This window comes from Saccopteryx leptura, chromosome 7, assembly GCF_036850995.1.
Source record: "Saccopteryx leptura isolate mSacLep1 chromosome 7, mSacLep1_pri_phased_curated, whole genome shotgun sequence".
Lineage (NCBI taxonomy): Eukaryota > Metazoa > Chordata > Mammalia > Chiroptera > Emballonuridae > Saccopteryx > Saccopteryx leptura.
The window spans coordinates 38994640-39006238 of record NC_089509.1 but is presented as its reverse complement, the minus strand read 5'-3'; the positions used below and the strand labels follow the sequence as shown (position 1 = coordinate 39006238).

General features: G+C 44.0%; 1 pseudogene; it reads left to right on the top strand.

The window, feature by feature from the left end:
- Positions 1-11000: 11000 nt before the first annotated feature.
- LOC136379154 (U2 spliceosomal RNA) lies at positions 11001-11138 on the top strand (annotated as a pseudogene).
- The last annotated feature ends 461 nt before the right edge of the window (positions 11139-11599 follow it).

The window sequence follows — 11599 nt, the reverse complement described above, 5'->3', positions numbered from 1 at the left end:
CTCACTGGCTGTGCATGTAGACCAGGATATCCGGCCAGCAGTCTCACGCTCTGAGTGAAACCCCCAACCGCAGGGAAAAGTTGCAGCGTTGGAATTGAGTCTCGCTCCGTCCCCGTGCGCGGCTTTTGCAAGGCGCTGGGGCGGCCCGAGATTCCGCTTTGGCCCACACAAAGGCCCCTGACTCTGCCCCTCTGTGCGATAACACAGGCGCGCACTGCATAGGCACTCGGAGGAATCGCTCACTCCTTATCTGCGCGCGCAAACCAGGATATGAGGCCGGCCGCGTTTCCCTCTGAGTGAAACACCCTCCAGTACGGAAAATCTCCACCGTTGGAATTAGTTCTCACTCCCTCCCATGCGTGGCTTTCCCAGGGCGCTGGGGCTGCCCAGAGACTCTGCCCTCGGCCCACAGAAAGGCCTCTGACCCTGCCTCTCCGTGGGGCAACACGGGCACCCACTTCCGGGGCTTAGGAAGAAATCTCTCGCCCACTAACTGCGCACCAACCAGGAGACCGGGTAAAATGTCCGCGCCGCTTGTCTTTCTTTGTTTGGGTTTGGCGCGAGTGTTAGCTTGTATTGCCCGGGTTGCCACAGGATCAGATTTTCCTCGGCTTGGATCTCCGTGCCACAGCCTGGTTCGGCCGTTTGTGCCGTGGCCTGGATGTATTCACCCCCTTTGCCCGCCTCAGTTTCTATATTCACAGTTACCAGAGAAAGCCGCCCTGTTTAGGTTAGTGAGGAAGGCGGAGCATTTCTTACTCCCTATTTCCTTCGGGGTTTGGTTATATATTTAGCCAATTTTTCACTCAATCATACCTTTGGGTGTATTGCGAAGCATCTGGAAGCTCCAAGTATAGGTTTTTCTGTTTCTGGTTGAAGATATTGTTGAGTTTTGGGGGAGATTTATCGGTATTGCTTCCTACCCCGCCATTACTCTGAAGTCATCTCCTCCAATTACATTTTACACTATTAAAAACATCAAGTAATTTTGAACTACTAAATATTTCAAGATAACAACTCAGCCATATGTACCATATGATACACTATCTACTTATCTGTGAGAAAGTCACTTGGGATTTCATCCAATCATTGAATGTTGCATGTTAAATATAAAATTGTAAGGAAATACATTATCAATTTGTTTTATTCTTATTTATGTGAGAACAGGTGTTTTGACTGTCTTCTGAGGATAGATATGTGTACATAGTTTGCATTGATGGTACACATGTATGTGAATATGTCAAGTAAACAGTTGGAAATCTGAGCTGAAGTTCAAGAGAGAAGACCTTTGTAAGATTCTATATAAATGTGATGACTGATTTACAAAATGCCCAAGGGTGTCAGTATAAAATAAGAGGTAAACATTACTAAGATATCATAGAAATTTGGATAATCAGAAGTAATGAGGGATTTAAAGAAAAGAAATTGGAGATTCCAAGCAGAAAATATTTATGCTTTCCATGGTTAAACAAATTACAGAAAAGCACAATAGGTAGAGATAAAGAAGAATTTATGGGACGGCTATAGGAAAGCCACCAAAAATACAAAATTCTGATGAGCTCAACATAATTCCCCAAAGAGAAATAGCATACAGGGATGGCAAAAGTAGGTTTACAGTTGTTCATATACAGAAAAACAGATTTTGATTATATAATACAAGAATAGCCTGACCAGATGGCAGTGCAGTGGATAAAGCATCAAACTGGGACACAGAGGACCCAGGTTGGAAACCCCAAGGTCGCCAGCTTGAGCGCAGGCTCATCTGGTTTGAGCAAGGCTCACCAGCTTGAGCCAAAGGTCACTGGCTTGAGCAAGGGGTCACTTAGTCTGCTGTAGCCCCCTGGTTAAGGCACATATGAGAAAGAAATCAATGAACAACTAAGGAGCCACAACAAAGAATTGATGCTTCTCATCTCTCTCCCTTCCTGTCTGTCTCTATCTGTCCTTCTCTTTGTCTCTCTCTGTCTCTGTCACACACACACACACACACACACACACACACACACAAATAATAATACAAGAATAAACTCAGTGTTCCATACACTTACAACTATAAACCAAACATTTTTATACACCCATGTATCGTGCATACCAGTGTATATGTCCTGACATTGAACATTCAGAATAATGCTTAGTTTCTAAAGCAAGCAGTCTGCACCATAAGCCTGGTGCATAGGAGTAACACCTTGAAGAATGTGTCAAGTATTACCTCCTGAAACTGAGGATTGCATGAAAATAACTAGCGCAAGTATGTATAAATACAGTATGCTTTGTGGCATTCTAAGCCCAGACCTTCTTTTTCATGAAGGAAAACCTGGCCCCAAACCTTTCGTGTATGTTAGCTCCTACATATGCATATTTGTAATGAGGCTGAGATCTCAGCACACAGCCACTAGATTTCACTGTGGGGAAGGTTATGCTAACTGATGAAAAGAGCATTTTTGGTAGGAAGTTGAGAACACAAAACATATTGCAAAGTGTCTAAGAGTGTGTGATGGAGGAGCAGAAGGAGGAAACCGAGAAAATGAATGATTACCCTGAGGAGGGACACTGAAGGGAGATTGAGATCAGTGGGATAGCACTAAGAGAAAAATACTGTCTTTGTTTTTTGTTTTGTTTTTGTCTTTTTCAATGATGATGAATGAGAAGATGAAAATATTTGTAGCCTCAAGGGATGTAATCAGTACTGAAGAGAATATTCAAGAGTGGTAATAATAGGTAGATTAAAATTCCAAAGAAGATGAAAGTAATGGTGGCAAGAAAACTGCCTAGGAGTAGAAGTAGTCTCCCAAGTATTTCCAAGACTAACATTACAAGACATACTCCAATGGCACAATCAGGTCTTTTCAGCCCAGAATCCAGCATCTACTTGGTTTATTCAAACCCCTGAAAAGTGTCACTTATCAAGGAAATTTTACCAATTTATGCCAGGTAGAAACTCTCTAGGACAGAGGCTTGGTCCTTATTTCCCCTCTACAAAGTCGCTACCAATGTCAGACAGGTTGGAGCATGTATTCTGACTTAAGCAAGGACTTACTGCACTGTGCAGGTCCTTGGGGAATTTGGGGTACCTGTGCCTTTTTCTTATTAACTTGTCTATGTAACCCTGTCTTCTCAAGGTCAGAGGCAGGGCTGGACCAACGTCCTTGAAGGTAGAAAAGAAAAAAATTATGTAGCTTCACTGACCACTATTCCTGGCAAGATAATACCAAATATACAGGGTAACACTGATCACTGATTTAATGGTGTGAACTGATACTAAAAGTAGCAAAATGGTCAATTATTTATATGTAGCATAAAGCCAGTAGCCGCAGCCACCGTCAGAGCTGCCTGGCCCATGCAGGATTGCATTTGATTTGGACAGACGGTAATGAAACAATGGAGCCAAGAACTGGTGGGCCATTACCTTTAATCCTAGCTCGCACCCAGCGGACAAGAAATACACACAGTGGGAAAACACTTCCCTTTCCATTCAGGGATCCCAAAGCCACTGACTCATCCGAGTTTTCCTAGAATCAAAGGTTTGTACCTCACCAGCCTTATTCACCTCTGATCCCCATCTCCTTCTCTCTGCACAAACTGGCTTCTCCTTCAGCACTCCACCATCTTTGCTGCTTCTCTTCTGCTATGCTAATGGCAAGAACCAAGCGAGCTAGAGCTCCCCTGGTCTGCTTCATTTTATAGTGCAGAAATTAAAGCCTTCAAGCCAATATACAAATAGGGAAGTCTCTGATACAAAGCCACTTATCTGAGCCATAAAGGGGATTCCTCATAAGAGTGCAGCACCCCACATCATGGAACAGTCAAGGGTGTGAGGAAAAGCTTAGTTTTGAGAAGATCTTAGTATTAGAAGGATGTTGAAAAGATCTTAGTATTAAAAGGGTGGAAAAAGCTGAATCTTAAAACTAAGCCTCAGGCTATGAGGACCTTGCCAGCTTACAGCCGGTCCCACACACCCAATGCAAACAATAAGCGAGCAAACATATACATCATATTTACAAACTTATTTGACTAACATAGTCACTCTCACATAGGATAGGCAAATGTTACAGAGTCTTGAGTGAGAAGCAGGGGGTGGCCTTGGAACATACTGAATGTGGGTCACATGGGCAGAGAGGTAGGAAAAATAACTTCATTAAAAACAATTAGGCCCTGGCCGGTTGGCTCAGCGGTAGAGCGTCGGCCTAGCGTGCGGAGGACCCGGGTTCGATTCCCGGCCAGGGCACACAGGAGAGGCGCCCATTTGCCTCTCCACCCCTCCGCCGCGCTTTCCTCTCTGTCTCTCTCTTCCCCTCCCGCAGCCAAGGCTCCATTGGAGCAAAGATGGCCCGGGCACTGGGGATGGCTCTGTGGCCTCTGCCCCAGGCGCTAGAGTGGCTCTGGTGGGCAGAGCGTCGCCCCATGGTGGGCGTGCCGGGTGGATCCCGGTCGGGCGCATGCGGGAGTCTGTCTGACTGTCTCTCCCCGTTTCCAGCTTCAGAAAAATGAAAAAAAAAAAAAAAAAAAAAAAAAAAACAAAAAAAAAAACAATTAGAATTCTCATGCCTATTTTTATTGATCCTGTAAATAGTAGTCTGTTGGGCGGATAAAGTGTATTATGCTCACTTTGTTAAAGATAACACGAGGAGGCAGTTGCCCAGGTGATGTTAATGTGTGTTGGGGTGGGCTAGGGGCAAGCAGAATCCTTGTAGCCTTGGTTTTGGAATTAAGCCTGTCCCACCCTTTTTGGTGTGAGGTGGTACAATCCTATCATGCCTCAGAGAAGTGACTTTGTATTAGAGACTTCCTTGTTATGTATATTGGATTAAGGGTTTGGATTTCTACACTATAAAATGGGGACTGAACGAGAGTTTGCGCTCTTGGTTCCTGAGATTATCATTAGAAGAGAGAGCAGAGGAGAGCAGAGAAAGGCCACGTGGAGGAGGCCAGGAGAAGCAGCCAAGATGGCGGAGTGCTGAGTGAGATGCCAGTTTGTGTAGAGTTTGTATCTGGGATAAGGAAGGAGATGGGGAACAGAGGTGAATAAGTCTGGTGAGCTAGAAACCTTTGATTCTAGGAAACTCGGATAAATCAGTAGCTTTGTGAGCACTGAATGTGACTGGGTTTTGGAGCCCAGTGTATGTTTTTACTTGCCCGCCGGGTGCAAGCTAGAATTAAAGACTATGGCCCACCAGTTTGTGGCTCCGTTGTTTCTTTACCGACTGTCCGAATCCAATGCGAACCTGCATAGGCCAGAAGGCTGCTGTGATAGCGGCCCTGGCCCTGGCTGCTGGCTTTACATAGTCCAAAAATGTATTTATTCCTATTTAAATCAGAGGTCATAAAGTTTAAGACAGGCTACGGGCATTCTGTAATTATTTGAAGGTGAAAACATGTTTGTGCAAAGTTTATATGAAGGAAATTCATAATTTATATATTCTGAACACTTACACATTGATCATATAGGTATTTTCATTCTCTTATACAAATTCTAATATGACCCTTATATATATATATATATATATACAAGGTGGGCAAGAGTAGGTTTACAGTTGTTCATATGGAAAATAGTACAAAAATGAATGAATAGTACAAGAATAAACTGTTCAGTGCACTCACAACTGTAAACCCACTTTTGCCCACCTTTTAAATATACTTATACATTAATAAATGTTATTTACAACATTCTATTTTTAAAACTTCTAGTCAGTTTTTTTTCTCCAGGTAAAAGGTGAAAATATTTTTTTTCTTTTAATTTCCTTTGGGATAATAGAAATAGGCATTATTTTCACTGTAAATAGAGAACAAGAGATAAAACAGCTGTTATCTTTCCACAACGCCACTCCTCATTTATCACATGACATGACACATTTATCCACCTCACTCTACAGTGTTCTTTACTTTTTTTTTTTTTGAAGGTGAATATTTCTTATTAATTTTAATTTATTGTGTTAACATAGATTCAAGTGTCCCACTCAATTTAAGGTCTTCACCCCCTAACCATGTGCCCCTATTATAGCTCCCTTGTCCTCCTACCCCTAACTCACCCCCCCATTTCCCTCTGGGATTTGTTATCCTATTATCTGTATCTCTGTGTTATGTATACAGTATATAATTTCACAAATCCCCTCATCTTCTCACATCCTGTCTGCTCATCCCCTTTCGCTCAGACAGCTGTCCCTCTGCTCCCTGTGACTCCGCCTCTGCCTCTATTCCATTTCTCAGTTCACTTTGTTCATTAGATTCCACATATAAGTGAGATCATATATTTTTTGTTATCTGCCTGGCTTATTTCACTTAGCATAGTAGTCTCCAGGTCCATCCATGTCATTGCAAAAGGTAAGATTTCCTTCTTTTTCACAGCCGCATAGTATTCCATTGTATATATGTACCACTGCATTTTAATCCATTCGGCCACTGATGGACACTTGGGCTGTTTCCAGATTTTGGCTATTACAAACAATGATGCAATAAACATGGCGGTGCATATCTCCTCTTGAATTACTGTTTTGGGATTCTTAGGATATATTCCTAAAAGTGGGATTGCTGGGTCAAAAGGCAGTTCCATCTTTAGTATATGTGCTGCTGAAGTGAGCACAAGGCCATTCCATCTTTAATGTTTTGAGAACACCACATGCAGATCTACACAGTGGCTGCACAAGTCTGCATTCCCACCAGCAGTGCAGGAGGGTTCCCTTTTCTTCTCACCCTCACCAGCACTTATTATGTGTTGATTTGTTAATGAGTGCCATACTGACAGGTGTGAGGTGATATCTCATTGTGATTTTAATTTGCATTTCTCTGATGATTAGTGACTGAACATTTTTTTATCTGCCTATTGGCCATCTGTGTGTCCTTTTTGGAGAAGTGTCTGTTCAATTCTTTTGCCCATTTTTTAGTTGGATTGTTTACCTTCCTGGTGTTGAGTTGTGGACAAGTCCTGTAGGGAGTGAGGATGACGAAGACACAAAGACTTGACTCTGGGGACCAGGTTCAGTGACGCAGATCCACTTTATTCAGGAAGTAAGCTAGCTTATATACACAGGTTTCAGCCAATAGGATGTTACAGCATGTCCTTCATAGCCAGTGTCTGAAAAGATCAGGGAGCTGTGTGGTTGATGCTAAGTCACTTCCTTATGATGCAACTAGAAAGCCCGGCAGTCATACGAAATGACCGCTGTTCTAGATATTATAAATTGTAATTAAAATGATTTGTGCAAAGGTGTCTGCTAATTCAAACTGAATTACCCAGGGCAGGCGGCGAGGATGCCCCTTTGCTTACTGTCCCACGGGGTTTCCCCCTTCTACTTGCTTAATTGCTTAAAGTAGAGTGCAATGAAGGAAACCACTGGTGGTACATTTCTTAAGAGCCACCACTAGCTCAATAAATAAAGGTGATTTAAATAATAAAATGTTAATTCACATGTCAAAGATCTCTTTGTACACAACATTTCTTGTGTAGATCTTTCCATCATTTTTAAGCTCGCCTTGCAGAGGACCATCAATTATTTTTAATTTTATGTCTGTTCTTTCACGAACTCTTGAACAGGCAACATAAAGTTGACCGTGTCCAAATGCAGGCTCAGGTAAAAAAATGCCAACACGCTTAAGCGTTTGGCCTTGAGACTTATTGATGGTCATAGCAAAGGCAAATTTTACAGGAAATTGTCTACGTCTCAATTGAAACGGCAACCCTGTTTGAGATGGAGCCAAATCAATTCTTGGAATGATTTCTCCGTTTGAAACTGTTTTAATCCTTTTTGCATTTCGGTCAGCGTTACTCTGTCATTTTTTTGCATTTCTCTCCTGCCTTTGTTCAAGGGACTCATTTTGTCGAGAGAGGCTTTTTTGTCTTGCATCTGAGGCAAGCCTTGTTTCTCTATGCTCATCAGTCTCATTTTGCCAAGAAAGACGCATTTGCTCTGTGACTGAAGCAAGCCTTGTCTTTCTCTGCTCAGTGGTTTCTTTTTGTCGAGAAAGCCATTTTTGTGCAGCTTTAGCTCCTTTGCTTTCCTCTTCAGTGCTGTATTTTCTAGGAGGCATTCTTAAAAGAAATTACATTAAGATGTAGTTTTTATGTAAAACGGATGATTGCCAATGCAAACAAATGTTCACCTTCCCCCTGACATGCTCAATTTGGGTTCAGCCTTAAATTGTTTCAAAAGCAGATGATCGCCAATGCAAACAAATGTTCACCTTCCCCGACCCACTCAATTTGAGTTCAGCCATGGCAACTTCACCCCATTGGCTAGTACAGTTACGCAAGCAACCAATAAGCTATTGGCGACAAACAGACACTTAAGCTGCATATAATAAAGATAAACATGGGTATGCCCAGGAGACTTCTGGGAGCTGGAGTATTCTCACAGCATTGCATCAGCTGCAGCTGCTAGGATTGCGCTCTGTGCTCCATCCATATCTCCCCCTTCTTTTTTAATTAAGGCCAATTGGACTTGATGAATGACAGCTTGCTGTTGTTGTAGCTTCTGAATACTATGCATTATGTAACAGAACCCTAGTAGAACTAAAACAACTATAATACCTATTATAGTATATGCTAATAGATTAGCTGGATTAAACAATGAGGCAAACTTCTGTAATGTTTGACTAGTTAGGAAATAGAACGGGGGTCTTAAACAGGGGATTCCTCCTAGGGGTCAGGATGTCATTTCCCTCCCATTGTGTTACAGAGACCTTCTAGGTGCCATTAAACACAGTTCCATTTTGATTGTAAAAAAATGGACATAGGTCCATGCACACCCCCTTCTCACAAAGGTCCCAGCATCCAAACATGAAATGGATGGCTTGCTGTGGGCTATGTACTGCATATGGTTGCAAGGCACATTACATAAATTACAACAACATGACAAATCATACAATTTCAAGAGTTACAAAGGTACACTTCACCAGTCTCTGAGCATTTTGCCAAAAGCGCAAAATGTCCTTGGCCTTCTTTCTAGCCATGGGAAAAGCTTCCCAGGGCAGGGGAAGGGCCTCCAGCAAAGCCACTCCCACCCCCATCAGGGTATTTTACATTGTCCAAAATCCCTAAGTCCATCCAACAAAGGAGCCAGTGCCTACTCGGGTCATAGTCCAGGAAATCAGTCCACGCACATGGGGTGTCAGCCACCCCCCTCATTTCTGCCATCCTGGCAGGTCTTACACTGTCCCAAAGAGGAGCATGTGGCAATGGCAGTCAGCATTTCCATCTCTGCTCTGAAGAGCATGATGGCATCCACCCCTAAGTCCCAAAATGCCAGTGAACTCACCAGCGGCTTAGCAGGCACTCCCTGCTGTTCCAGCGACCATTCGGCGATGCAAGCTTGGCTTCCGCTCATCCTCCTGCTGCAGCTGCCACCGTTTACCTTCTGGAGTCTGTGAATTGCAACTATGGCCCAATACTCCTCATCTTCTAAAGATGAACTGAAAACACCAGCTCGCACTGCTGGGCTCGAGCCCTGGGGTGCCACCACCTGTGTCTGAGAGTCAGCGGTTGCTATAGCACACATAAGCAAGAACAGTGCACCAGGGCCTAGGGGCCCATCAGGGTCAATTCTCTGTGCCCGCCCCACCAAAGCCTCCACATCCCCCCAGGTGATGGTGCATGCATTCCAGCAGCGAGGTCTTCTTCTGGAGCACTGAGGACCTCCTCCCCTCAGGCGTAGTCTGTGTGGAGAAGGCCAGGGCTGTGGCTTTGGTCAGGTGAAGACTGAACCACTTAGTGGATGCCCAAGAAACCCTGTCAAGCAGGTTGGGGGGTTCCTGGGATCCAAATTGGCTGAAAAACATAAGCACAACCTCTCCCTTATGTTAGAAGAGGTTGTGATCCCCACCACTGTGCCATGGCTGGGTCCTTCCAGCGTCATTTCAGAGAGAGGGGTGGGGGAGAGAGAGAGCGAGAGATCCAAGACAGACAGAAAGAAAAAAGACTCATGGGGCATATAGGCTGGTCCATGGGGCTGCAGCAGGAACATGTGTTGGAGAAAATGGCATCTGAGAGGCTGGGGTGGGGCATTGAGCCCTGGCAGGGAATGCGGAAGTAGCGACTTCTGCTTTTCCAGGTGGCAGAGCTGATGGCACAGTTAGCAATTCGGTTGGTTTTGCTTCTGCGCGCTCAGCCGCGATTTTGTCAAACTCGGAGGCTAAACTCTTTCCTCTTCAGTGGAGGGGGGCGAATAGGGAGGTAGGGGCTCCTCTGAAAGAGGAGTAGCCTGCAGGACTCCAGGGACCAGCGGAGGGTCCCCAGCAGGAGCACCAGTCAAGCTGGTGTGTATTGCAAATAAGGCAGGAGTGAGGCCGAGAGGTAAGGCCTGTCCCTCATGTACTTCAGCCAAACGGATGCTCTGGAAAGCTTGGTCCCAAGTATTCGGGTCCCAGAGAGGCGCGACCCTAATCCAGGGATTGAGACCAGAGAGGATCTCCCAGTAAGTACAAAGATCCTTTTCACAAACTTTAACTCGCTTACTCTGCAATAGGGCGTGCAGGGCTCGAGCCCGCGGGGCTTGAGAGTGGGGGAGAAGGTTTCCCATTGCAGAGGGTCACTTACCCGTCCCTTGGATGCCAGTTAGGTCCCTGCCCGATGTTGGCACCAGTTGTGAACAAGTCCTGCCAGGGGTGAAGACAACGGAGATGCAAAGACCCGACTCCGGACACCAGGTTCAGTGACGCAGATCCACTTTATTCAGGAAGTAAGCTAGCTTATATACATGGGTTCAGCCAATAGGGTGTTACAGCGTGTCCTTCATAGCCAATGGCTGAAAAGATCAGGGAGCTGCGTGGTTGGCTCTAAGTTACTTCCTTATAGCGGGTGAGCTTCCTTCCTGGGTATGCCCAGGAGGCTTCTGGGAGCTGGAGTATTCTCACAGCATTGCATCAGCTGCAGCTGCTAGGAATGCACTCTGCGCTCCACCCACATTGAGTTTTAAATGTTTTTCATTAATTTTGATTGTTAGTCCCTTATCAGATGTATTGGTCAATATGTTCTCTCATTGTGTGGGTTGTCTTTTTATTTCCTTAGTGGTATCGCTTCTCGGCCTTTTGGCTAAGATCAAGTGTAGTATTTCCTTAGTGGTGTGTTTTGCTGTACAAAAGTGTTTTAGTTCAATATACTCCCATTAGTTTATTTTGTCCTTTATTTCACTTGCTAGGGGGGATATATTGGCAAAAATATTGTTACAAGAGATATCAGAGAGATTACTGCTTATGTTTTCTTCCAAGATGTTTATGGTTTCATGACCTACATTTCAGTCTTTTATCCATTTTGAGTTTATTTTTGTGAATGGTGTAAGTTGGTGGTCTAGTTTCACTTTTTTTTTTTTTTTCATGTACCCGTTCAATTTTCCCAACATCGTTTCTTAAAGAGACTGTCTTTTCCCATTGTATGCTCTTACCTCCTTTGTCAATATCAATTGACCATAAAGGCGTGGGTTTATTTCTGGGTTCTCTGTTCTGTTCCATTGATCTGTATGCTTGTTCTTATGCCAGTACCAAGCTGATTTGATTACTATGGCCTTTTAGTATCACTCGATATCAGGAAGTGTGATACCTCCCACTTTATTCTTCATTTTCAAGATTGCTGAGGATATTTGGGTTCTTTTTTGGTTGCATATAAATTTTTGGA